This window comes from Struthio camelus, chromosome 3 (assembly GCF_040807025.1).
Source record: "Struthio camelus isolate bStrCam1 chromosome 3, bStrCam1.hap1, whole genome shotgun sequence".
Classification (NCBI taxonomy): domain Eukaryota; kingdom Metazoa; phylum Chordata; class Aves; order Struthioniformes; family Struthionidae; genus Struthio; species Struthio camelus.
Window position 1 is genome coordinate 37,417,607 of NC_090944.1, and position 26,915 is coordinate 37,444,521.

Genomic DNA, 26,915 nt, shown 5'->3' on the forward strand with positions numbered 1-26,915 from the left:
AAAGTAGCAATGCCACGGGGCTTACCAGGAAACCTTGCTCTCTAATAGGCTTATTATTAAACCTACATTGCACGCCCCATCTCTAAACAGGTTTCTGTTCCCAGAAAGATAGAAGTCAAAACTCATTTATAATTCGTTATTTAGCTGTGTTATAACAATCTGCCAGGACTCTTGCATTCTTCAGTTACTAATGGAGAAATTTCTCAAAAAAAAGTTGATTGAGATAGACAATTCCATTTTGTAAAATCTGTGAAGATTTCAGAGTGTGGTTCACCCTGAGTGTGGTTAAAATGAACTCAGAACTTTTACAACAGTTGTAGAAAAGGAATGAAGGAGGGAGAAAGTGGCGGCAGCAGCAGACTGCAGATTCAATTCAGCCTTTTCTTCTCAGATCACCTACACGTCAGACAAAACACAGACTTAGGCATGGGTATCCAGTGTTTCTAGGTAGTACCGAAAAACAATGATAAGAACATAAGAAGGCTCCCTGCCTCTGAAGAAAACTTTGCATATACCCACCCACTTCTGCAAAATTTTTTCACTCTGATGCAATACCATACTTTGGCAACAGTGCTCTAACTGTCTGTAGTCCTAACTATTTCTATGCCAATAGTGAGCAACCACAGTTGAAAATGTCATTAGAAAGAAATTCTTACAAGACTCATGACACTCATGCTTCTGGTCCCAGGGAGAACCGCACTTGGAGCTTCTGGGTTTAGTCTTGCCAGACTTGGAAAAACAAATACAATGGAAAGGAATGGAGGGATGTGACTGGTCTAAATATTTCAGAAACTCAGAAAAGATGTGGCTTTCTATTTCATTGTTCTGTCCCTAGTTTAATACCCGGGAGCTCAAACAATCAGACTAGGTAAACTCTCTTTCACAGCCTAAGGAGTTAGGATCAGATTTGTAAAGGCAAATAGATGCTATCTGAAATTTTTACCTACATGCCTAGCTCCTTTGGCTGGTGATTCTACCAGATCAAATTTCCACTCAGTGCAAGCTCTTGCCATTTATCAATACTCACAGAGACTGGTTATCCAAACAGGGTGTGAGTTAGATGGGAGTTAGATAGCAAAGTCTTTTGAAAATCATCAAAGGATTCAACATGCAACTTTAGATATCAGGTCAAAAATAGCTTCCTAATCCAACTACAACTGGCACCAGTGTGATGGATTTTTAGTAAATTTTAAGATTTGACTGAGTAACATTGAATAATGATCTTCCACTCTGGTTATGCCCAGATGAAAAGCTACATTCATTTGGAATTATGATTGACTGTTAGTGATTTAGTGTGGCTAAAAATATGAAAAAGATGTTGTGAGCAGCACCAAAACAAACTTGGGCTCCTCAGTATTAAGGTTAAGCTTAAAAGCATATTAAGGAACAGAGGCCTTAAACATCCAATCTTAACTGTGCCTTGGGATGATATCATGCAATAGCCATGCAATTATTATTACAGGCATCATAGTATTGCAGTCCCAGATAAGACAGAACTCATTACCAAAGACTCTTACTTTTGTTTTCTTGCTAATATTGCTGCTTCAGAGGTGACTTAAGGATGACTAATTTACTAGAAAACGTCTCTCTTAAATAACAGCAAAGAAGTTAGAAAATACTGCAAAGGAACGGAGTATAATTTTTCTGTCGCTCTCAAGGAAACTGCATTCATATCAGTGTTAAAGATTTCAAGGAACTGCAGCAAAATATTGCTGAAAATACTTTTTGACAGCTAGGATTACAAGGTCAATCTATAGTGCCTTTTTCAGAGTTCCTAATGTTTACAGGAAGAGGAAATGGGGCTTTCAGCACTTAATAAGCCAGCTGGAGAACGGAAACATGTAAGTGCCCAATATATGGCATTTACAAGTGGAGTGCTAATCTGGATATGTGTACAAGAGATCAGAACACTGTAGCCCCAGAAAGTGGTTTTGCTCTTGTGCTCTCATACACCTGTGTCTTTTACACACTTGATCTAGGTGATGGAACTGCCTACACCTAAAGGAATGAGGAGAGAATCAGATGGCTTTTTTGGCATTCTGCTGCTACTGAGACAGAATCTGCGACTGTAGAAAAGGGGCCTGAGTATAAAAAACAAGCTTATTAGTTAAAGTAGTGAAAAAGTATAGCAGTACATATGGCAACAGAGAACACAGGGAATTTTATCATCATCTTGCTACTATTTTCCATATTTACTTGAGTCAGGTGATATCAATGGATCCAACAACTGTAATTTATCATTTGTCCTACCTGAAGCAAACATCCTTGAGGCTGAGCCACTGAAATATATACTCATTAGCTATATTAAGAGACGAACAGGACAGAGTGAAGTTAAGTGCACTGCCTCTGATGCCTTGTAACATTCATACCTAATGTTATCTACTTGTCTATTGAAACGCTACTGAGTCAAGGCTGCACAAAAAGATTAATATAGTATCATCATTATACTTTTGACAGAGTCCACGAGGATGATTCATGCCCTGACAGACTTCCAGACAATGGTATGGAAGCATCTATGACCACAAAAGATGAATGGATTGAAGGTATACCATGACATTGGCTTGGAATGCCCTCTAATAATGTACTATTGGCCCATCACCCTCCCTTGCCCATAGTGGACTACTACCAATCTTCCCTCCACCAGTAAGCCTGACGTGGTTTTGGTACCTGCCCACGTGCCAGGCAGCATTCTACCGAGCAATGCCTGGGCATAGTTCGGGGCTTAGCACAGGCCAGGGACCATTCCTAATAGGTGGCTCAGATATAACAAACCCGTTTTGGAAGGTAAGAGAGATCAGACATATGGACATGAGTCATGCTGTTCCAGTTAACCTCAGGGCATAAGAGCTGTTCTTGGCCCTATTTATATACTGGTTTACATTTAGGCTAACAGTCCAATACAGGAAAAGGAGGTAGTGATGAAGGCTATGATCTAGGTGATCTCTGTGTCCTGTGCTATGAGTCTTTGACAGAATTCACATGCCAGATCATTGCCTGCAACTCCAGTAAGAACTGTGAGGGACTGGTTCCTCTGCCGTAGTCCATCATAGATCATTATTTAGCAGATCTTGAGCCTCTATAAACTGTTTTAGTAACTCCAGCAAAATAGGCACAGATTGGTAAATGCTGTGCAGATGGAATTTCTGACCATCCCCCTCACTGCCTTTACAGGCCTGTTCACATATACCAATTTCTCTGTATTGGTCAGTTACTTGTATCATAAGCAGGTTCCACCTTCCCATATCCAGTATGGAAGTTCAAACTTTCACTCACAAATAACTCTCTCTACCCTGTAGCTGCCTTTAATAATGACTGACTACCCCTGGAGAAACCTGCTTGCATGTTCAGTAAGTACCTGACTGTCCTTGCAAATAAGATCTAGAGAGGGTATAGGGAGAGACTCCATATCTGCGTACATGTTTAAGAAGCAGTCATCAAAACCCTACATCTCTGCTGCTATTTCAGTATAACTTAGAAGAGAAGTCTTTTTGGTTTTGTTTTGTTTTTTCCAGTGACCCATATAGCAGGCTGATCTAGTTAAGCATAGGGACAGGGTGCAAGATGTACAAGTCCAAGGTAAAAAGCAATTAAAAAAAACAATGAAAAGGAACCTGACCTTATAATAATGAGAAAAGGACTGTGTTGCTGTCAAGCTACGCCTGCCTAGAAACAGGATTAGCACAAAGAGTGGAATAGGTCCTTAAGCATCTCATTAGCGTGGTGAGTGTTACCAGTGTGACCATTCCCTTCCTCTGAGGTATGGGAGCGAGAGAAGAAACTTCTGCTCAACAGGGAGAACGGCTCCCAAAGCTAGACAAATCTGTTCTCATTAAAATCTCTGCTCCTGTTCACAGAGGATTGCCAGAGCCTGATACACCTTGCTGCACACTGCCCCAAACCTAAGAAGTGATGTATTGGATGAGCTTTTGAGAGTGAATGTTGCTTGTGCTACATGCCACTATGCAAATAACAGTAATTAGTAAAAAAAAATTTTCCTGATGCTTTTCACATTAAAATAGTAGTTGGGCGGTTCCATTCTGTGGAACAATGCAAAAATATCATATAAAGCTCCAGGAGAAACACAGTGTAAGTACAGAGAAACTACATGCCGTGCATGCAAAACTTTGTTCATGCAAGAAAGAGAAATTTGTTAGATATTTCCTACAGAAGCTAAGGATCATTGCAAACTTCACTATGCAAAATGAGTGTCCTCTGGCTTGCCTTCTCCAGCATAAACACAAAAAGAAGGAAGGCCGACCAAAACAAAGCACTATTCAAAATACACAAATCTCTTCTTCAAAAGATGATAACACAAGAAAAATGAACTACACGCAAAAGATGATAGCATGCTAACTGAATTGCCTGATAACTTGGTGCTTATTGCAGTGCTGGGGGTAATAAAAGAATCTTTACTAAGTCACACAGAAGACAGAAACACTCTAAGAATACAGAATGACCATTTTTAAAGTTTCCTAGTCAGGAAATGAGAAGTTAAATAACGCCAGAATTAAAGATTCTCACCCTTCCCACAATCAGTTTCCAGGGAGCCCTTAGGCACCATTGTGTAACTTTGCCTTGTTCTTCTCTTTCCTCCCCACGAGCCCTGCCTCACCAATCTCCTTTCCTGCAATTTTTTCTTTTCTCAGCCCAGCTGTATTCTATATTGCTTCCCTTTCTATGTGATACAGAGCCAGTGCAAGGTTTTAAGTGGTCTGGAACAAGAAACGTTTTCCTGAGTTCCCTCAAAGCTATCTGCTGAAGCACACTTACTCTGTGGGGAAAGCGTACATATGCATCTGGTCAGTTAGGAGAGCCATAAGAGGACTAAGGTAACACCTCTTTCTCACCTCTGTCCTGAATCTAAATGAATAGTAATGGCCATAATTATAAGTCTTCAACAAAATCTGGGAGAATTTTCACAAGGCTGACAGGAAGCTTATTCTTGACATGAGAGCTGGCCCCCTGACAAAATTAAAATCTCTGATTCAAAACAGGGTGGTGGTGGAGCATTTCAAAGACGAGACCTCAGAGTATTAACATGAACAAAATTTCACATTGTTCCTACTCTCATTCATGGAAGGGACTGAATTATTTGATTGAAATATTACAGAATTCAGCCAGGGCACAGGCAGAATATAAAAAGTTTTGGCTTAAACTCAGTGCTACAAAAAGGTATAAACAACTAAAAATAGGACTGTATAATGGGAATGAAGCCTGTCTTCGGTGTTACCTTCTGTAGCGCATAATAAGTAGTGCTACTAGCACCATGTATAACAGACATGCAGAGTTCAAAGCCTGCATTTTTATTTTCCATTACTGCAGCAGGGAAAAGGATCTTTAAATGCAAATTCCAGAAGAGTTTAAAAGGTCATTAATGACCCATACTGTATAATATTCATTCCTCCTCAAGCTAGCATTCAATTTTAATTAGGAGCTCAAGAAACAACCAGGAAACAAACAGCATCGATGCCTAGCATTTCCTAGCATTATCCTAGTATTCCTCGCATTATTCTCCAGCACATCTCCAGTTCAGACCACAGTCCTCCCAGCCTGCGAGAGACAAGGAGGCATACAGGGAGCGAGAGGCACGCCAGTCCTTCTATGCCAATTGATGTTAACAAGCTGTACATGCCACTATGACTCAGCAATAACAAACCTGCAATTTCCTACAGGCTCCAGGCATTTGACATCAGAATGACTCAGCATCCATACACAGAGTCAAGGACTCCTTTGCACAGTTGCACTTGAGCATCTTGAAAAGAATTTAGCAGAAATAATGGTAGTTTTCAAGGTCTTGCTTTGCTTATAACAACTTAAATATTGCAGTAACCTTCCTGTGATTGCTTCAACAATGAGATACTACCACATAGGGCTGGTTGTGGTCCCACAACTCTGTCATAAAATGGTATTGCATCTCCTTTTCTGAGAACTTCTTGTCACACCACTCTTTCACCCAAATCTATGATACTTGGGGAGGGAAGAAGTAGCAATATAGACTCCAAATGAATTGTGCCTGCATTTCATTACATTTTGTTCATCTTCTGCTGAGATACAAACCTTTAAGAACTCCCTTTCCCCTTCTCTCAATTTTACTTTTCAGATTTTTTTTGGTAGCCTACTAAACTAATTAAACGCACAAATATTCTAGGATAGGAGTCATTACTGCATTCCAGTGAGAAGGAGCTGAGCTGCATCCTACAGGCTTCAGCATTTTTCATGCCCAAGAATGAAAAGCGAATCATACTTTACCCAACCAACAGCCTGCCTTTAGCACCTAAACAACCCCATACTTCCTAGCATAACCACAGAGGGAGCTGGAGGACCTCTAACTCAAAATGGGAAGTGGGAATGCGAAACGTATGCTAGAACAAGCAAGATCCCTTCACCCATGCCTTGAAAGGAGGCTACCGATACTCAGGGAGTGCTGTGTACAGCACATACTCACTCTTCAGAAGAATCAATGTATTTGCTACCCTTTCTACTTCACAAGGGCATCTAGGGCTCTAGCACATAGACTCACGTTCCCAGAAAGAATAACAGATTCCTACTGTCCAAATGTCAGTTCTAAAGTTTTAATATCTGTGATGTGGTGATGACCATTCATGCTTCAAAAGTGATAATGAAGATTCTTAGTGTCATGTAACAGAACTGTTTCAGCCATCTTTTTAAACAAACAGCTAAGGAATTAACTACAGAATTAATATGCAAAAAGAATATTACTTAGGTTGCAAGCTCTTTGCTTTGATCTACTTTTCCTGATGCTGCCACTCCCAAGAAAGCGCTGCTTGTGCTCTTAGCAAAATAGATATTGGCCAGCTTCAGTCCAGATGCTGAAGAGTCACTCTAGCAGGACACCCTGGCTCAAACTGAATAGCGCAAATGAGTGCTTCAGTATTCCAGCTGGGCCATGCAACTGTGCGACCACAGCTAGCGTGTCCATCAGGTGGGGAATGTGGGCTGAAGAACTTAGGTCTGACACAGGGAGTTAGGAAACATCAGATAAATCATTTCCTGGCAAGCTTAATTCTGGTTCCTTTTGCAATTGCATTTCAGTAGAGTCTTTAATTACGTAATCACATCCTATTTTTCCCCTTATATTGCCTCTTACATTTAATGCAGAGAATGGATTCCTATGGCAGCTGAATCAGGCAATTGTTTCAGAGGTAACTGTGGATGTAGTGACCCCTAGCTTTCAAGTGCCTGCATCCTAAATGATACTTTTAGCATCGTTTTTTATATGTGAGTTTATGTGGGCTGGTAACATCAAAGTTTGAAGGCCTTTTACCACAGTTTTGCAAGTGGCTAACATAGATAAGTCTTTGCTTCTCATGCATCACATTGTATTGTGAAAATTTTGACATTTGGTTGGTTTGTTTTTAGCAGAAAATTGTTTCTACTAAACACTAATGAAAATGTGTTCTTTTTCCTTGGCAGATGTTGTATTTTTACTGAAAATAGTGAAGCCCTAAAAATCAGGAAAGAAGATGGGATACAACGAATTGATATAAATTCTCACAAGGCACCAAGGTAGCATTTCCATATAAAAAGCGTATAGTCTTAACTATAAAAGTTTGGGGCTGAAAATTGATGAGGTCAGGCCTCAGGCTTTCAGTATTCAGTTTTTCCACCAAAAAGACAATGAGGTAGAAAGAAATGAGGGAAGAAATTCAATCCTCCTACTAATTCTGCTTCCAAAAGGTACCCAGCACTGTTTGGAAATGTTATTAGGCAATGGCAGGACAGCAGACTACAAAGATAATAAATTTCTTCCCTCAATGTACTTTAACTTCCATTTGAATTTTAAGGGAAGAAACTGTTTCTGCTTGTGATTACTTAGCCTGTTTCAGCTCTTTTGTTTATAGTTTTAATGAAATTCTAGGGGCATGACGTACCCCCTTCCCCCCCACCAAAGAACACCGAGTACTTTTGTCCCTGCCAGCCAAATGCTCCAAGGATTGAGAAAATAACATTATGTTTTCTTCTTGGTAATTTAAGAAGTTTTGATATTTGCTCTATACCTTTAATGTCTGTTTAAAAGTATCTTTTCCAACACACAACTGACCAGACATTAAGGCTTTTTGTTCTGAAGGGGTTTAATCATTCTGTTTTAATCTATGGATAGCTAACATGGTTTGGATCTCAGGTTTGTTCTTTATTAAGCTAGGTGACTCATCCGTCATGGCTACTTACACTCCGGTTTCTCCATGTTCTTCAGTCTGTTTTTCAGGGTTGCCTGGATTTTGTGCTAGGCTGTCTTCAGGCAGATGTTCTTTATTTTGACTCCCCTTTTCAGTCTCATAGCTAAGCCTAAAGTGAGAACATAAGACAAACCAAATACCCCAGGAATGCCATGAAAAATGAAACTTTCTTAGGGGTCATTAACCTGTGAACCTATTTATTCAATTGAGGGGATTCCATGTTGCCATGGAACAAGGGAAGTATTTGAGATTTACAAAGAAGTTTTATTATGATACAGCCTTTTGGCTGATGGACTTCTGCATTAAATTCTTTTGTGAATATCTAGGAAAACAGATTTTCACTGCATAGCCCTTAGACTTTATTATGGCTTGCACCAGACATCCTGTGCCTCGGGCTAATAAATAGCTGTGATATCAAAGTTTAGAAGGCAATACTGTGGATTCCTGTGGAAGGTCTCCTTTCCAAAAGCCTTTCATGCTACTGAAATGCCTTTACCCCAGTACGAATGGGAGTTTTATCAGAATTAGCTCAATGCAGAGCCTTTCCTTCTTTACTGCTATATTAGTTTATGGGACAGGGAACCCATCACATAGAAGAGGAATCTCTAAATATTCTGTTCAAGAAATGATAATTACTAATTGTTTTTCCTTACCTAAATCAAACCCACTACTGTTCACTGAATATGGCTCTTTCAGAGAACTGCTGTGGCCTTGTGGAAACGTTTCTTGAGGAAAGCTTCCTCCGTCTATGGTGTAGTAACAAGAGATTTTTTGCTATGGCTTTGTTATTTTTATTATTAAGAAAATTAACGTTTTCAGGAAAACAGGATTTTATTCTTTAAGAGTTTTATCTACTAGCACTACTTTTTAGCAATCATTTAGTGCTTTTCATCTTCAAAGAGCAATGAAACATATATTAATCTACAATAACACTACAGCATAAATGAAGTGTTATTATTCTCTTTCTGAGGAACGTGTGCTGTTCCTCATTTTTGCCACTGGACATCATAATGGTATATGTGACCTTGCAGTAGATTGCCATAAGAAAATACTATTTTCACACACATGCTTATGATAATTTTCCACAGGAGATAAATGAGTTCCAGGAGCAGAATTTTCATACAACTGCTTCTAATAAAAATGAGGGAAAAACAGCACAGCACAAAAACTTCCCAACCATTGCTGCTTTCAGACTACTGTTGCTTCCTGAATTCCTGCTTTGGAGTCTTAATGCCATATGTAAATGAATCAAAGATGCAGGAGCTTGGTTGGATACTGCTTGCAGAAGATACGGAAGAAAATACATTTATTTTCTAGAATACTTTTTCAGATTTTTTTGCATTTGAGTTGGTGCCCCAGTTGCAAAACTGCCACGAAGCAAAAAAAAAGTTAGAAATTAACTTTCTACTGAGGATAAAACATGTTGTCTTTTTTAGTGAATTAAAAAAAATGCCTCTATCTTTGTCTTTTTTGTGCCTAATGAAACTTCATATACTAAACATTAATTTACAGAGGCATAATACTTTAATCAACAACTACTGTCATTTTAGTCTTAGCTCTCTCATAATGAAGGTCTTGAACCCTGTTTTTAATTACCAAGTCCAGGCTTTTCTTTTTAATGAATACAGACTAACTGCTACCCCAGATGTAAGGAGGAAGCACAGGCTGTATCATATGTCCATATTATGATCATACATACAACACAGGCTTCATATCATACAGCACATTGAAGAATTAATATTCAATCATCAAACCTGAAATAAACTTCAAAAGTTATTGGTTGTGGAACTCCATAGGAAAAATGGAGTAGATGTTATAATATAATAATGTTATACGGTTTTCTTTACATTTCTCAGTACATACTTTTACACCCTTGGAGATATTCGAAAGCTATCTGGACAGGGTCCTGCGTAAGGTGCTCTAGGCAACCCCACTTGAGCAGAGGGTCGGACTAGATAATCTCCAGAGGTCCCTTCCAACCTCAACCATTCTGTGATTCTATGATTTTATCATCCATGTTCTTTCTTTTTTCTTCCCTAAGACAGGATTTATATTTGAAGAAGGATTTCTGTATGACTTAAAAGATGTTTTTCACTCTTCAAGTGATTCATCAAAAGCTTGCAAAATTCCATGTGCACAAGCTAGCTGCAGAGTAAGCAAGGAGGATCTTCTAGTTAGTTCATCCTTCCCAAAAATGCTTCTTTGTGCCTGAAAAATTAAAACCTTTTCAATATAAACCTGTTTCTTCTTCACACATTAAGGCTCTGAAATTCACCTCCCTAACAATTCTGCCTATCAGTTTTGAAGTATGTAAGATAAAAAGACTAGTATGTTCCACAGAAAAATTGTACTTTTTAGTGAAAAAAGAAATATATTTCATTCAATATGAACGTAAAAATTTTGGATCACACTAAAATGTCTGGTTCTGACTTTTTTACTGTAATGTAAATTAAGCTTCTAGGCCTATCTCTGGCCAGTGTACCTTCTCTATAAAGTCTTTTCTGCAGTCACAGCTTTGCAAAGGTAATCTGTCTACCATGTTTGCAATTCATAGCCAAATCACCAAGTGGTGCTTTCTGGCTATGTTTAAGCCATGGCAGACTTTCCAGCAACGAAGTCTGAAAGCACACATTGAACTTATCCAAATCAAAGTCAGAATAGGACCTGGGAATGTGACATCTGCCCCAAGTCTCCACGAGAAGGAAATCTGGGCACCTTAGCCAGAACGGGTCACTGTGAACTCCACCAGGGCCTCAACCTGGGCTTCCAGGGAACACTCCCATCCTGTTGTCCAGACATAACTGAAGTATATGCATATGTCTCAGGTAGGAATTTTGTGAAAATGATTTTTCACAAAAAATAGAGTTTCCTCAAAATCAGTGTGTTCCACGGAAAAAATATTTTTTTTTAAAAAAAGAAACATGATATTATGGTAAAACGTGAAAGTCAAAATGTTCATTGTTACATAATAAATAGTAGCTATTGCTTCTACACACCTGTGATCTAGAAGGCTTTATCCTCTGCTGTCTCCTATGAGCCTTCCTGGCCAGATGATTGTATTTCACATGATATACTGGAGACATCCCTTACTAGAGTGAAGAACAGCATTTCTTTCTCTATCAGATCATGGTTTTTATCGGATGAGTTCTTCATTCTTCTCCTGCTTCCCTCCCCTGTAAGACCATGTTCCTTATGTGAAGGACATTTAGGGCTAAAATTTATTTACTTTGTGAAGACCTCATGGCAGTCTGTGTACCTATTCATTTCCATGCTGTTTCAATGTCAATCTTCACTGCCAGGACTTTCAGAGCCATGAGCTGGAGCCCACTGTATTTTCCCTATGGTAAATACACAGCATCAGCTCAGCATCCAGTCAGCTTCAGACCATCAGAGTATTGCCTTGCCCCAAAGACTGGAAATAAAATAGAAAGTATATAATGTACTTTCTCTGGTGCCTTCAGACTCCAGCTAAGCTACACATCTGGAACTTCTAGATCCACTTTCAAATAACTGCCACCCAGTTCCCCTATAATAAATCTTAGACTCAACAGTCACTGAAAGCTAGAAGAATATTTGAATCTGAGGATGAGATCCGAGATCGAGGATGCCACAGCTGGACAGAGCTCACTTACAGAGAATTTTTTAACACTTAGGAGCAGGAATAGAGAGAATGATATTAAATGCAACTCCTTTCATTATTTTGACAAGCTAATCATCAATTCCTTAATATCCGCTTATCTTCCTGATGGGTGATTTGCATTCATGGCTGAAGAGCCACATATTTCAGGTCTGACTCATCACTGTTTAAGTTCTGAATTGTTCTGTCTTGCTTTGTATTCAGCTTTGCTGCTAGTCTTTGCTTATGCACATTAATATCTTTGTTCTGGCCTCATATCTCCCTGCTCAGTATCCTCCCAGGATCTGTGTGCACAAGCTAATGTTTGCAGTCTGACTCAGGGTAGAAGATTGACTGCCTCATCCATAACAGTGGAATCCTCTCTCCTCTGAAAAAGCCAGTCACAGCTTTATCGTTCTTGCTGCTGAACTACGTTATAGTTGATCTAAGAAAGCCTTGGAAGGTGCTTGAGAACTGGAGCTGTTGGCAAGACAAATAAGTGGCAGTCGCTCCCCGCCCCCACCAAGAATTCACATTCTGCAAGGGGGATTTTCCTCTCATTTAAGGCTGAAAACATTCCTGAGAGGAACAGTTTGTCCTCAAGTTGGCATAATGTTGCACTAAACATTTGCCACTTACTGTTCTGCAAGCTGTTAAGCTTCCTGTGAAAGCAGTAAGATACATAGAAGCACTCTTTTGTAAACAGAGTCCTACATCATTTTACTAAAGTACTGTGGCAATACTTATCTGGGAGCAAAACAAGGGGAAGTTGCATCAGTATGTGGGCTGCAAATGGGGCAAGGGGAACTATTATCCTAAATTAACACAGAAAAACAAATTACATTCAACCAGGATGCCTTTTGCAAGGAACAGCATTCAAAAGAAAAAATACAACTCTCTAATGCTAAGCATAGGATATAGGATAAACAGAATCAGAGGAAGGGGGTAATGTGGGAGTAGTCAGGACTTGCAAAATAATGGAAAATAAAGAGGAGATGATGAAAAAAAAAATGATGAAAAAGCTTTCAATGAGCTCCAGGAAGAGACAGAAATAAAGGAAAAACGTGCTTATGAAGATTCTGGACAATAGTTCCTAGTGAGCAAGAAGTTCCTTCTTTTCTCACTGTATAGGGACGCCAGCACACCGCTGCGCAACACAGACCCCGTGCTTGGCTAAGGTCATTATTATTTACTTTTTTGCAGAACTGTAGAGCTTATTTGCAGTCTTGAATCATAACCCTGTTTACTAGGTGCAGGAGAAGGCCCTATAGCTACCAATCTAATTACAACACAGGAATTAACAGATACACACAGATGAACATCACTCAGTTGATCTGAGTGGTCCTTTTCAGTCTAGCATCACCATGGAAATGGGTAAGCACCGTGAAAGATTGTTCTTCAGCATGATGGACATCGGTTAAAGAACTTCTGCAGCCAACAGGACTTTTCCTGGTTACTACTTTTCTGAACAGATATCAGGAAATGTAGCAAATGAAGAGTCCCCAGCTTGTCTGTCTCTCTGTCTGGAGAAAGGAATCGTGCTGAACCTGCTCAAGAGGCGGCAAGCAAGCAACTTTCTTGAATAAACCAGTTAAAATGCTACAGCTACAATTATACTACACTTTACAGAAGATTAAACACATCCCTAACTTTTCTCTGACACTGAAACCAGCTAGACCAGAATGGCCTATGTCTGCACCACTGAACACCTTTTCTCCCGAAAGCATGGTAGCTGCTTCCAAAGCACCTAGTGGAAATAACCTCTATCCTATACTACCTCCCAAGTCGTGCCCAAGAACTTCTGGGGACAGTCTGAGCTTCTCCAGTCCAAACCAGGGACGATGTTAATGATCTAGCAGTAGAGATGACCAAGTTCCTTACTCTGGAAGGTTTAGCATAAACAGCACCACCTGTGGTATGTGGAAGTCCTGAACAAGAATTGACCAAAGTTGAAATGGTGCTTCCAAGAACTTACTGCAAAGGCACATTAATTGGATTGCAAGTCCATATATATCAGAAGTAGAAAACAGATTGATATTCCAGAAAACCCTAAGCTTCCAAGAAGGAGTTATTGTTCAGCAAAATACTGCCTGAAAGGGCAAACTCAGGACTCTAAGCACTGAAACTATTTTCTTTTGTTTGCTCCTACTGCAAGGCAATAGTATATGGACTACCTGGCGGGGGGGAGGGGAGGGGGCAAGGGGAGTCACAGGACAGGGACAGAGACGAGAAAAAGGGCATCCCTATTTACAAACAGGCAAGGTTGCACTAAAAATACCTGAGTCATGTAAGCAATTTGTCTTCCTGGTGCAAACAATCCATCTAGACCACAAATATTGGCTAAGTGCTCAGGTGAAAAACAGTGGCAACTCGTTATTTCTGGGAAAATGCTCTGAAACACAGACAGCCCAAGGCTGTGACATCAACCTGCAGACCTCTGCAAACCAAGAGCAGATGCTGGTGAGTCATGTAATACATACACAAACCAGCAGCACTTGAGAAGCCCCTTCATGACCAAATCCAATAAAATTGACTGTTGTTAATTTGCAATTAACTCAGATTACATTGACATAATTGGGAGAATCAGACTTGTAGCCTTTTCATAAATATATTTTTTAAACTTTATCTAAAAAATAAATATGTCGTCATTTTCTAGAACGACATAAATCAGCATTGCTTTGTCAGTAAAAGAATTAATGCTGATTTTCACCCGGTAAAGGAGCCAGATCCTAGTTTAGTAATAGTTGTTCTATGTTTGGGCTGAAAAACTAATCAGTTCCCTTAAATTTAGCCCCAAATGAACTGCTGTGCAAGTTCATGGAGAAAGTACGAGAATTTTTTTAAGCCCTTGTGCCACAGTTGTCCTCTTACGCAACTGAGAACTTGCATCAAGTCATATTCTGAGTCAGAGACTGCCGTTAAGCTACAACCAGGTCTGTGCTGCTAGAAGACAGATCAGTATTTAGCCCACTCCCTTACGCTGGCCGGCATTCTTTCTCTTTTTCAGCTAAAACCACCAATTCCAATTCTAATCTCCTGGATTGCAGGATAAATCCAAAACAACTTGTTCTACGTCAAGGGAGTTATTCTGGATTTACAATGGTGTGACAGCTGAATTTGGCCCGCTACATAGAAAGTGGCATGAACAAGAACATTCTCAGCTGTATAAAAAAGGTGTTGCTAGGCAACAAAAGTTACTATGGTTACCTGTATCCAAAGTGAGCTACAGATTTGTGTGATTAGTCATTCATCTGGAAAACACTTTTTTAATGAATGTATCACAATATAACATTGTCTCTGTATAAATATTATTGTAACGACAAGAAGGTACAATTAAATGGATTTTACTTTCCCAGGATCTGCTTGCTCAGCCTCAGCCTGTGCAAGCTCCAGGTCATTCACTTTCAAACATTTTGGGCTGCAACATTAGTTGCACAACCATACCTTTGGCCAGAGGTCAAGTGCTTTTAAAGTTTTCATGAGGGAAACATCCTGAAGAAGGTTTCAACACTACAACAAAGGCAGTAGAACTCCTTTACATAAAAATTGCCCGATGAGACTATTTCATCCCCAGAAAGACTGAAAATTAAGTACTGCATTGGTCTCAGTCAATGCCTATTATGCAAAATTGTTTGCAGATTAATAGCTAAAGGTGCTGGTAATCATGTGCCCACACCAGGGCTCTCACACTTGTCATCTTATGTGTCTTCACAGCGCTGGAGAATTGCAAGAGGCAGAGCAGGCTCAGAGAGAGCAGTGTCCTGGAGCCAGAATCCAGCCACAGCAGCAGGCACAAAGAGCAGCCCGGATCATGGCACCTTCCCTCCAGCTCTTGTAGGAATGTGATCTTGTGGAATACACCCGCATGATCTTAAGAAAGCCAAGAAACTTCCAAACCCTGGGCAGTCCCCGGCCACTACAACCTGCAGCAAAATTCCTTCCCAGTTCCAAAGCTGGCAATCCATTTAACCCTGTCTGGGGACCCAGGAGCACTGCACCTATGTATGTGTCTCATCGCACACATGGCCCGAGTCTTAGTAGTCTGTTTTCTTTTACTTCCTTCATCTAATGCTAAATTAAGTTAAGTAATCTGTAGTTACCATAGTCATTCACAGGAGCATGGATTTGGCCTTGCACAAGGGACGTATTCCAAGAGGTTAGTTTAATCATTCCTTATACTGGCCTTTACACAAATCATTGATTCTTGGGTGTTTTGGGGATGCTTACTTAACCAGAAGAGATTGTAAAAACATATTCAGGGAGCTCAGCTGGTAATTAAAAAGTAATCTTTCTTATCATCACTGATATCTTGGCTACTTTAAATATGAATGTAAAGCAATAAGCACATGAATTAATGACAACCCATGTACTATACATAACCTATCTTACTTTGATTAAAATCTGTTTACCATTGGAATGAGGCAGCCCCTACATCTTACTTTAATCTCCTTATTCAACCTCTTTATTAAAATCATGCTTTTCAGCTGTGATCACTAAACCAAACAATACACAATGTGAGTAAAAAGCTTATGAAAATCTGTATAAAATATTTTGATCAGTCTTATCCAAAAGATGAATTGGGCTTCAAACAATGAACCTTTCTTTCTATGAGGCCTGTTAGGAAATCCTACTGCAAATATTCTTAAGCTTAAATGCTAGCTACTGAGGCTACCATTTACATGCTAGAAACATTACATTTTATTTTATTTACTGGGCATCAGAGAAAAAGAGGGGAGAAAGCAGAAGAAGTTTCTGTCTGATTCAGTAGTGAATTTGTAATATTAACACAGACATAAACTAGAGTCATTTTGATCTTGTGGTTGGGCTGCAGCAATGTTGCCTTCCTTGAATATGAGCTCCATAATTTCATTGGTTTTGCTGCATAAAGCTCAAATGTATGTACACATTGATACAGTTTCCTTGCAGATAGTTTCATACACGATTGCACAATTAGAAGAGACTCTGATAAAGCTTTCAGGAAAAAGCTTTATTTCTCAGATAGAAATATGAAGAACAAAAGGAATAAACAAAGGTTTAGGCCTAGCAATAAGTTTGTTGTTGGAAGTGATGTATCAAGGAAAGAGAAAAGTCTTGGATTTGGATAACTAGAATTAATATTTATTATACTAAGGTGATAGCCATTTAGAAACAGAGAAAGACTAGAGAAAGACTGCAATAAGAAGCACTATAAATAATAGATGCTTATTAACTAAACCTATTTGATTTTGCAGCTGGTCCACAAATCTCATAATAATTTTTTTTCACATGACTGCCCAGACTTTCTGCTTTAGACTGGTTAGAAATGCTTTTGCCTTTCTCACAGTTTACTGCCTGTCTGCTCCCAAATCCAGCTAAAACCAGAGGTACAGCAGACTGTAAAAATGAAGGAATAAATTATTTACTAAAGAATACAAATAACTGCCTGAACACTGGAGCTAATAAAGCTTGGTTTCCTATGAACTTGTGCCTTGTAGTTGATTGACTTTGGCCAAATGTGAGCACTTGAAGCACCCCTTTTCACAAACTGTGCTGTCTGAATAAAGTTTTTCATTCTAGGTTCCAGGTCTCTTTTTCATGCACATTCTATGCACAGTCTAATAGTGTATAAATTCCCACTACAGGCTTTAATTAGTAGAATTTCTCTTCTCTAACTGCTCATTTATTTGCATAAAACTTGGAGATTAATTATTTTTTAGATATCTACTATTTTGCCAAATGTGGCAGAAATCAGACAGTACTTTTCGGTTATTAGAGGGGACTTCAGAGACCATCACATATGCAGGAATAAGCTCAGCACTTACAATTGCATAAGCCTCATTTTTGTTGGACACAAAAACCTAACAAATAAATTTTAGATGTCAAGATTTGCTTGACTGTCAGACTGAAGGTTGATAAATTAACCTGCGTCTGTGCTATAAGAAAATTCTGATCTGGATGCCAAATGCAAGGGCTCTTGGATTTTAGGACCTGGCGCAGCCTGTGGGACCCTACAAAATTCCCATTTAAACCTGGCTTTGTGCCATTATCACCCAGGAAGTTTCTGAAGCTAGAGTCTTGGTTTAGGTCAATCTATGACTGTTATTAATCTCCCCAAATCTAAACAATCTCTTAAGGGATGGAAAGCTACTTTCTACCTTTTTATTATCAAGCTATAAGCTGAAGTGTCACAGTTGCTTCTGAATGTTCAGGTGCATCTCTTAGCTTGCTAATGAAGTCAAACACAACATAAATATCTTTGCAAAATCCTAAAAATTAGGATTAGGTTTAGAATTTTCTGAGGTGGTAAAATCAGTTCTCTATAGAAAAGGGTGCTGAACTTTCCTAAGGTGGAGAAAAGATTTTGTAGGTGGTTCTTGCAAAACACTGCACCATTCATTTTTTGAATGCACTGAAGAGAATAGTTGGAGCATGCAGTTCATACAACACAACCTAGTGTGAGTGCTTTTACATTTTAACCTGCATTAAATGGAGCATATCTCACCGTTACCTAGTTTGCTGCTGAGTAAACAATAGATTTTTTCCCAAGTGAATGCCTATGATTGTCTGTTAAATTATTAAGAAAAATCAAAACTATTTCTCCACTTACTGTCCTTCAATTTAATAAGGCCATGTCTGTAATAAACTGCATTTTTTACATCTGTTTTCACAACATTTCCCCCATGGACTTAAATGAAATCCATCAACGTTACACATAGTTTGTGAAATAAGCCAGTTTGTTGAAAGAGTCAAGTGGAGTAGAGTCACAGTGGCTGAAATTCACCTCACCTACTTACAATCTGGATAATTTGGGCTGAACATGCCTAGACCAGAAGCGACCTCTCATACTGCTGAGATTCCATCAGCTGCAACCAGTGTTACAGTTGCCGGGCTGGAATGGGACCCTCAGGCCCCTGTCTATACCCAGTTTGTCCATATTTGGTGCCTTATAGCTTGCACTAACCTGAGAGGATAAGCATCTCTCTGCAGCCCTTTTGAGAGACTATTCCTGATTCTGGTTCATGATTTGAGTTCTGCTTGTGCATTATCCATTTCAGAGATGAGATAAAAAGTAGAAACAGTGTAGGGAGCAGACATTTCCCCTACGAGCTTCTCTCTTCCCGTTCCATGAATTCTGCAGTCCTCTCTGTGTAGTGCTCCAGCTTCATCCCCACTGCAGATTATCCAGCAGCCAGATGTTCCCTACACTCGGAGATGTGGAAGGTGTGTTTTCAGCATTTCCCAGAGCAAGGCAGGCCAAGGTCTGCAATTTCCTGGGCAAGTGCTCTAATTTCCAGGCTGCTAAGTAAAGAGAGGTATATCTTTGAAGTGAACCCAGTACTGTGAAGCCCCAAGGAGACGTACTTGGCTGCTGTGAACCCCTGAGTACACTCCTTGCACACACACCTCTGTGCTGGTTTCTGTTGGCACGTTCTAGGCAGCTGCACACCAAAACCTATCTCTAGACTCTCTAAATTCCACCTAAGCTCCTGTCCTTAATATTTCTTGTTGATTGAATACCTCTTACGGCCTGCAGGTAGTCAAAAACAGACACTAGACAGGGTACTAGATGGAGTTTAAGCCATATATAACCCTCATTATACAAGAAAATAGATTACTTTATGAAGGCAATAGCCCCTCCATAAGCATCGCATAAGATTCTCCATACCAGTCTTAGACATGTAACCTCCCTCTGTTGATCTCTGCAGTCTCTTCCTGGAATCAGCATGCAAGTAACTTGCACGTGCCCACCAGGAAAGGGTGGCAGAGTTTTAGCCATTTAACAAAGCCTACAGTTAGGGAACAGGCTGTGTTCAGGGTCCATCTTGCTGAAAATACATTTCTAAATCTTTTGAAACCTCTCCCTTTTCTTCAGAGGTCAAGAGCAACTTTGCCTCACATGACACAATAGAAAATTCCAGCAGATTGGATGCTCTGTGACAAGGCTACTACAGATACAAACTAACAGCTACCAACCCAAGATATTTAGACCCAATATGATGTGGTAACACACTGATCTAGTGTCTTTTCCATCCAATAGTAAATATTTCTACCACAAATTAATCCTGAAATAGACTATAGAAAAAAAAAATCTTGCCAAAAATTTGTCTGCTTTGTTCTGGGTGTTTGACTTTGACTACAGATTTGTGGCTTGTTTTCTGGGCTTAGTTTGTGTAGGTTACTGTCCTTTGCAGGAATGTGTATGGCATCTTGTAAAAGTGCTGTCTGATTTTTTTAGTTCTGACTTGATCTTTCCTTTCTAGGTGAAATGCCAAACAAAAATAATAAATGAGTCAAAGATAGACCTGCATTCTTGGTTTTTTTTCTAATTCACTGTATTTAACTTCCTGAAATTCTTTTTCTCTGTGTAACCCTCCTGGAGCTTCTAGAGTCACTAAAAATAATACAAATGCAGCATCACAGATGCTATCCACCCCAAAGCAGTCTCTGCTGTTCTTGATATCTGTACTATCTCAAATTGAATTGTTTTGTTATATCTCCAACGTACTGAAAGTGTAAATGTAATTTAATTGAAGGAAGAATTTTTATAAGTTGATAAATCAGATTAAAATATTGGGACATCAGATACCAGATTTTCCATACAATTCACTGAAACCGCAGTGAAAATTTATTCTTTATAAATGTGAATAGCATATAACAGAGACAAGTATAACAACAGTTTTATGTATGTATGTAATGTATATTTGATACGTATTTACACATATGAAATATTTAGTTATGCATAAGGAAAAAGGAGATTAAAAAAAAAGATGCCAGTTATGCCAATCTAGCCATCTCAAATTACTGAGAAATCTGGAGGGGGAACAATTGGGAGATGAAATTTATTTTAATCAAACTGTAAGATTATTATTTAATAACTTGCTTTGGTATGGCTTCTTATTTTCTGCTTGATGCATCTTGCAGGCTGTATTTCAGAACTGTTCTCAGTGAAAATACGAAACTATGGGTTACTCATCACCACCTAGTTTTCTTATGCCCACAATGAAGCACATTTGTATTCCACTATGTTTGCACCACATCATTGAAACTAACATAACTCAGGTCACTAAGTATGCAAAAGTGGAAAGGTAGCATTACAAAGCCACCAGGTTAGGCAGTGCAAATTTTCTTTTTGCTGGCTGAAAACCTTTGCCATCCCAAGTTGTTTGTTACCATGTGTCTGTTGGAGGTTACTGACTCCACAACCCTTCTGTGAGAGGTACTCTGTGAGCAACGCCTGACTGGCTTCAGGCAAAGTTATCTGGACTAGTACATGGTCTTGTTTCACCACTGTCACTGATTATCCAGTTGATCTTGCCTGAAACTAAATTAGAAAATGAATTCACAAGCCTTTTGGCAGCAGGGTCATAAACAACCAGATGACCAGACATCTAAGGCCATTAATAGCTTCAGCTGACAGAGCTAAATTCAGAAAGGGATGTTGGCCCACAGCCTATGTGAAGCCCTTTATACAATGCACATTCCCCATCAAAGGAGTCCAAGTTTTTTGCAAGTAAAAGAGTTGCGCTAGAATGGGCTTTGAGTACCTTTCAGAGGCTAGTAAAGAAGATACTTTAAAAAGCATGTTTTGCTAAACAGATCATCTCCCTTTGCCATTAGCCTTTGAAAGATTTTATTCTTACTAAGGCAAGTTAGACACAGGAGTAAATGTGGTCATTCTTTTGGGCTATGACAGGTACCAAGATCTTCACTTGCAGGAACTAAGTGGTGGTGCAAAGCCGGGGGATCCTTTTTTAAGCCACCTGCACAAACACCCAAATCCAGGCATTAAAATACAGTGCACTGCAGAAATTCCAGGCTAACAACATGGTTTACAGTAGAATAAAGCAGTCAGTATTTCTGATGCAGGAACTGTTGGGAGGAAAACAAAACAAAAAATTAAGGAAAGACCAATGGCTCTGGAGCTACTTAGAGAAGCTTTCACCCCTCACCTAGACCTCAGTATGGAATTGTTCATAAATGCTTCTGCCATAACCACAGCCACATCCTGGTTCAGCATATACTGAATACTTTGCAGCAAACACTACGTGTTTTAATTCCAAAAATTGCTGTGTCCTTGCAGCTGGAAATATGCTTTTTTTTCCCTCAAAATGTTTCAACATGATAGTATTTAAGTCGTGCAAAGAAAACAATTAAAGAGTCAAGAAAAAATTGCACACTTTAGGGTTAGCAAAAAATGCATTTTTGTCACTAATAGAATGTGTTTTCTTTTTTCAATCAGCAGAAAGCTGATATCTCACTGCAAAGGTCCTTTTTAATTCCACTTACTAATTCCAGCTTCAAATAGAGCTGGCAACATACTGTCAGCAAGCAGTGAGGGCCAGCTGCTCCCTAAGGGAAGGTGAGCCGGGAGCTGAGGGTGGCCCCAGCACAAGCGGTGCCCCGTCAACGAAAGGGCATAGCCCCATGGCAGCCAGAGCTGGGGGCTGGTAACAGGGTCCATCGACTACCCCAGACAAGGCAAGTGATGAACCAGGTCCACACTGCATCCAGGCAGCCAAGTCAGGAGCGAAAGGAGACAGGGCCAAAGGCAGGGCTGAAGGCCAGCACTCCTGTGGCACAGCTCAGGCAGGGACTGAAGGTGCCAGGCTGAGCTGAAATGGGGCTCCTCTGCCCATGGGAGGCCCCAGTAGAGGCTACTAAGGGCTGCTAAGGCCTATTGATGCCTTGGGGGCCCTGACACAGCACCAAAAAGCAGCTGAAGTGTATAAGTACTTCTTCATTAAAGTTTTCCTGTGAGAAAAAAAAAGTTCAGTCCAAGGGCTTTACCAATATCATTGGTATCTAAAGCATTCTGTTCAAGTCTGACAGTAGAAAGTTTTATCTAATGTTACATTTCTTTTATCTATCACTTGAAAAGCTATTTAAAGGATATTATAGGTCTTAAAATTCGACATAGCCCATCACTGGATATGAATTCTTATCTTGCTGTGTATTAAACTATTATTATTTAGCCCTTACAGTTTCAGTTAAGCTGTATGTTGCAGATGCTATGTAAGCATAAAATAGATAGCTAGTTTCTACCCCATGAAAAGTTAGTTTCCGTCCACAGTAAGTTTAGCTCAAGGCACTGCAATAAATATAATAAATACTAGAAGAAAATAGGAAAGACAAAGGAAGTTAGTGTGTGTTCTAACAAAAGGCAGCCAAATACATCTGCATGATTTTGTGAATGCTTATTTTAATTCTTGAATTAGAAATAACATCAAATTATCAGAAATCCCCTATGGCTGTTTATCTTCAATAATATGTTTGGATTAGTATTCCAGCTCAGTGTACATACAACCCACATAATTATTGTTTTATTTCTTTGTCATCAAATATTTTCTAGTAATCAGAATTCCTTGCACTGAATTTAAAACAAAAACGTTGTTCTTAATTACCCTAGGATCTGGTCTAGCTTTACCCACAGCCCCCTCTGTTTACTGGCTAAAGCAGTGTCTCGTAATAATGGGAAACAGTCTGTAATTTCTGAAGACAAGTAGTCAAGGAATGTGAGACGTACAGCAGACACTCTGCTCTTTTGAAAGGAACAAGAAACTAGAACTCTTAAACTGTGCAGATTCATGAATTTTAGGGGATGAAATATGTATTAGATATATAGTTTCAACCTGTAGGGAAGTCCTTTATTAAATATAAACATTGCAGTGTCTATCTTGTGTATCTGTCCACCACAGATGAGTTTCTGAACCTTCTGTTAGATACTTTGATTTTCTAAATAGTGTGTGGAAAACAGTAGAAATAAATATAGATAATGGAATTTCCCCCAAAATGCACATGTTGAGTGGGAAGACTTGTAAAGTCAGTCAATAGGGACCTCTAAACACAGTGAACACAGTGGTTGGGCTCTGTTTCGCTCTGCAGATAAGCTACTCCATCCTCAAAGATCTAAAAATCAGACTTTTCTGTAGAGGGCTTGTTCCCACAGTCATATTTTGAAGGCTTCATCTGTAAGCAGGGCTTACTATGCTTATTTAAAACACAAACGGAGGCTGAGGGCACAGAGTCATTAAAACTTTAAACTTTAAACTTTATGCATGCCATTTAAACTTTATGCATGAACATTAGTTTGATGTCATATCTCCTTTGGAGAGGTAGATATGCAGTCTCAGAGCTCTCTTTTGCTGGAGGAAATTCAAGCCCATATCACTTAGGATTGTACCTTATGCACAAGATAAGGGACTAGATGGATGAAAAAGGCACCTACAATACTCAAATACCAACAGTGAACATAGAAACACTTCGAAATCCAGGTAATTGTTCTCCCAATGCATGCCCTAAATGCTACTTCACAAGGTCAAGATGTCTCTTGCGCTCTCTCTTTGGAGCCCAGTGAAATTGTCTGCTTTCTGTCTCCAAATGTTATATTACCACAAAGAGTATGAGGAGAACGACTTGTCACTCAAACTAGTGTCCACACTTGACTGACAGCAGGCTGCAGCAGGATAGATAGGAATTAGCCTTTCCTGTGATTTGGACATCTTTCTCTTTCTAAATAGTAGCACCCCTATAAGAATTTATAGGGTAATATTAATAATAAATGCCCTGAAATCAGAAATAATTTTGGTTATTTTGGGGGGACCTCTATTTACTTCATGATCTTGTGTTCTCTTATGTGCAAACCCTATTCCCACATATCATCCATGGGGTAAATTGCCTAGATATAGCCATAACACCTGTAACTGATTGAAGGGCAGGCAGTGAGGGGAGCTTACTGAACTTCTTATAGAAGGAGAAAAATCTCAGTCAAAAGCAAGGCTTTTTTTGTTGTTGGACCCTAAACACCTTAGCATCTGTTATTGTTATTTTTAGCAGGAGGAGGATCAAGTACAGCTTACACCTTTGTGTTGGACAGCAGTCCCAAGAATAAATGTAAGCAGGCCAAAGAGTAGCACAAGACTCCAGGCCAGCACAATCATGGATGCCAGATGACATTAAAGAAACTAGGAATCCCTAAAGTCAATTTGTACCCTCCACAAATATCAGTAACCAGGACTAGGGGCAAAAATTACTTACCTTTAGATCTAAACCTAGACATCTACTGCGACTCATAAACTGCAGAGCTGCTTGGGCTTTTAATTGGGTTAGAAAGCATTCTTCTGCATAAACTTTAGGTATTCTGTATGCTTTCCAGAGGGAAAAAATATTTGTGACTGCTAACAGGTTTTCAAAATTGTTCCTTGATACTAATCAAGCATTTTTTTCTGTTTTGCTTCTGAGTGCAGTATACAGGCCTGAGACTAGTTCCTGTTTCTCCAAACATAGTGGAAGGCAGCCTGGCAGGCTGTACTAAATGAGAGACAAATAAGACTCTATGGGGAATGGCTAGGGATTTAAGCCTTTCTTAAATGAGCATGGCTTGTCTCAAGGGAAGAACATATCGTGGCTGAGGCTTTCTGTACCAGCTAATCTTTTCAGAAACTTTACTGAGAGTCAAGAAATTAAACAGTATTATTATACATTGGCCTGGATTTTCACAAAGAAATAACCCTTCCTTATAATCCTAGTACAAATAATAATAAGAGGGGTAGCTGCAAGATACGATGATTGATTCTAATAGGAGGATCATTTGGAATTCTAAGTGGGATTCTAACTGAGAACTCAGGAATCTACCTTTGATACACCATGCAACACTGAGCACACTATGTTGTTTCCTGGTGTTTCTTTACACACTTTTTTCCATTTCAGAAAGTGTCATACGTGCACAAAGTTTTTCATAACATAGGTTCTTTAGTCTTTCATAAGGCTGTATTGTTCCTCACACATACATAAAAGACCATTGGTTGATAAATTGAACAGCTGAGAATTCTAAAAGTTTAATTGCTTTTACCATAAATTCTGATTCAACTGGAGTTTTACTGAAAGCATAAGATCTAGTCTTCTTTATTCACTATACTCTTCATGAGTAAGATTGTCTTCCAACCATGTAGCTGAAATAAAATCTCATGACTCTAACCTCTGCACGCTTTCATCTAAACTGATCTGAAAAAGAAGATTCTTCACATATTGACCAGGACTGTATAGGGAATAAGGAATGGGCAGAATTTGGAATTGCACCACATATTGGTTGAATAACAAACTAGTAAGAAATCCCAACAGTAATTTTCTGGTTGCCAAAGACAGTGAATAGAAAAATGTCAGATCCAGAGTCATAGGAACCACTTTAGGTTACAAATTATTTGTTGCTATTATTTGTGAAATATCTGTGAACATGAAGCATGTTTGAAGAAATTAATCTTAGACTGTTAACAAAAATGGACTAGATTTGTCAGATAGCTTTTCTAACAAGGATCTTACTATGACTCTAGGTCCTTATCTGTGGAAAAAGCTAATGAATGTGCTTCATGGATTTACATTTCATTATTCTAATCTTAACATTCAGTGTTGACTTGAAGTCAACAATTCTATTCTTATAACGAATTTCTATCTTGCATAATAAGACTTTGAATCATGCAGATATAACAAATATATCCAAGATTAGGTACATAACTAAAGTCCAAGAGGCAAAACACAACTATAATGAGGCTCCAGGGGTTCAACAGAGTTAATGAAGAATAAAATACCTACACTTGTTTATGTTTCTCTTATGTTGGACAGTAGATTAAGAAGTTGTGCAGTTTTATAACATTTCTAATCAGATGTGTTTTCTTCTATAGGTCGTACTGAATTTCATCCTCTTGAAACCCTCATTTATCATTTATATATGTTTTAGTAGGCTACATCTTTGATAACATTCCCATTACAGATATTTAAAAATAGTTTATTCCTCTAATATGGCATTCCTTATGAAGTAATCATCAACTCTCATTCGCCATCCAAACCTTCTCTGGATTCGATAAATCTTCTTCATCTAGACAGAAACATTTCTACTAATAACCAGCTGACATTTTATAAACATCATGGGCCAAACTCTGAAGTCTTCTCATAGACAAGAAAATTCTGTCTCAATAATGACTTCAAAAGATGGGTCATAATCTATATCATTTGTGTTTTGTGATATCTCTGCTTCTCTTTTAAGCCATGATCCCAAATGGGATCACACAACTGGCCAGCAGATCACTGTTATCAATATACAGTACTATCTCAAGTATATATTATTAAGG

At 39.0% G+C, this 26,915-nt stretch overlaps 1 protein-coding gene across 10 annotated transcripts in view; it reads right to left on the reverse strand.

Annotated features, from left to right (window-relative positions):
• LGSN (lengsin, lens protein with glutamine synthetase domain) overlaps positions 1-26,915 on the reverse strand; it is a 103,808-nt gene that overhangs the window by 36,343 nt on the left and 40,550 nt on the right. The window contains exon 3 of one of the 10 annotated variants that reach the window (XM_068937458.1): positions 8,191-8,307. The exons of the other annotated variants lie outside the window; for them this stretch is intronic. The gene's annotated coding sequence lies outside the window, so the exon portion shown is untranslated. The remainder of the gene's footprint in view (positions 1-8,190; positions 8,308-26,915) is intronic. 10 annotated transcript variants of the gene reach the window in all.